Genomic DNA, 1,813 nt, shown 5'->3' on the forward strand with positions numbered 1-1,813 from the left:
TCCATCTCCACATGCTCTCCCACCCCTCCAGATTCTTGTTTTGTTGTTTGTCCTTTTGCTTCTTTTTGTATCCCCAGCATTTACACAATGTCTGGCACATAGTAGGTGCCAACTAACAAGTGTTTATTGATTAAGAGGATTTGTGAGAACATACATATATAGGGATTTTGAGATACAGAGTAGGGTTAGCAAACCCTTTGATCCAGCTATATCTCTATCAGGCCTAGACCCCAAAGAAATCAAAAGAAAGAGGAAAAGGATCTATATGGACATAAAATATTGTTAGTATCTCTTTCATAGTAGCTTCTGGTCAGAAAGATGCTGTCCAATTGAGGAATGGCTAAACAAATTGTGGCATATGAATGTAATGCAACATTATCGTGTCATAAAATATGATGAAATGGATAATTTCAGAGAAACTAGGAAGACATTTAAGTACTGATGAAGAGAGAAGTGAGCAGAAAAGAAGAACAGTTTAGGCAATGATAACAATGTTATAGAGAAAAGTAACTTTGAAAAACCTAGCTCTGATCAATGCAATGGTGGACGAGTCTAAAAGCCTAAAGATGAAATATACCACTGCCAGAGATGTAATGAACTTAAAATAAGAAAAAAATATCATTTTTGGACATAGCCCCTTTGGGATTTCACTTCTTGAACCATGTGGATATACATCGAGGGATTTGTCTCAAAATGCCAAAAAATGAAATCTATCTTCTGTACCCAGCTCATGAGCTCCAATTTTATCTCTCTGGACCCTTCTCTCACTGTCATAGCCCTGGCATCTATGGACTCAGACTTAGCATACTGTTATCATATTTATGTTATTATAATTTATCTTACTTATGTTACCATAATTATGTGACTGAAGATAGCAAAATTAGAATAAAATTGGTCTAAAGCTCAGCCATCTCCAGACCTTTAGGGCTCTGGGAGTCCCTGTGTCTTTTGGATTTACATATATATGTGTGTATACACACACACATAATTTATGTTTAGTTTTCAACATTCCCTTCCGTAAGATTTTGAATTTTAAATTTTCTCCTTCTCCCTCTCCTCCCCCTCCCTAAGATGGCATGCAATCTGATGTATGCTCTACTTATACATTCATATTAAACATATTTTCACATTAGTCATGATGTAAAGAAGAATTAAAACTAATGGGAGGAACCATGAGGAAGAAGAAACAATGCAAAACAACAAAAGAAAAGGAGAGCAAATAGTATGCTTTGATCTGCATTCAGACTCCATAGTTCTTTTTTTGGATGTGGATAGCATTTTCCATCATGAGTCTTCTGAAGTTGCCTTAGATCCTTGCATTGCTGAGAAGAGATAAGTCTATCAATGTTAGTCACTGCACAATGTGACTGTTACTGCGTACTATGTTCTCCTGGTTCTGCCCACTTCACTCAACATCAGTCCATATAAGTCTTTCCAGGTTTTTCTGAAGTCAGCCTGCTCATCATTTCTTATAGCACAATAGTATTCCATTACATTCGTGCACCACAACTTGTTCAGCTGTTCCCCAATTGATGGGCATCCCCTCAATTTCAAACTCTTTGCCACCGCAAAAAGAGCTGCATAAATATTTTTGTACATGTGGATTCTTTTCCCATTTTCATGATCTCTTTGGGATATAGACGTAGAAGTGGTATTGCTGAGTCAAAGGATATGCCCATTTTTATAGCCCTGTGGGCATAGTTCCAAATTGCTTTGCAGAATGGTTAGATTAGTTTGCAACTCCACCAACAGTGCATTAGTGTTCCAATTTTCCCACATCTTCTCCAATGTTTATCATTTTCCTGTTTTGTCA

This window comes from Vombatus ursinus, unplaced genomic scaffold (assembly GCF_900497805.2).
Source record: "Vombatus ursinus unplaced genomic scaffold, bare-nosed wombat genome assembly UNPS02014780.1, whole genome shotgun sequence".
Lineage (NCBI taxonomy): Eukaryota > Metazoa > Chordata > Mammalia > Diprotodontia > Vombatidae > Vombatus > Vombatus ursinus.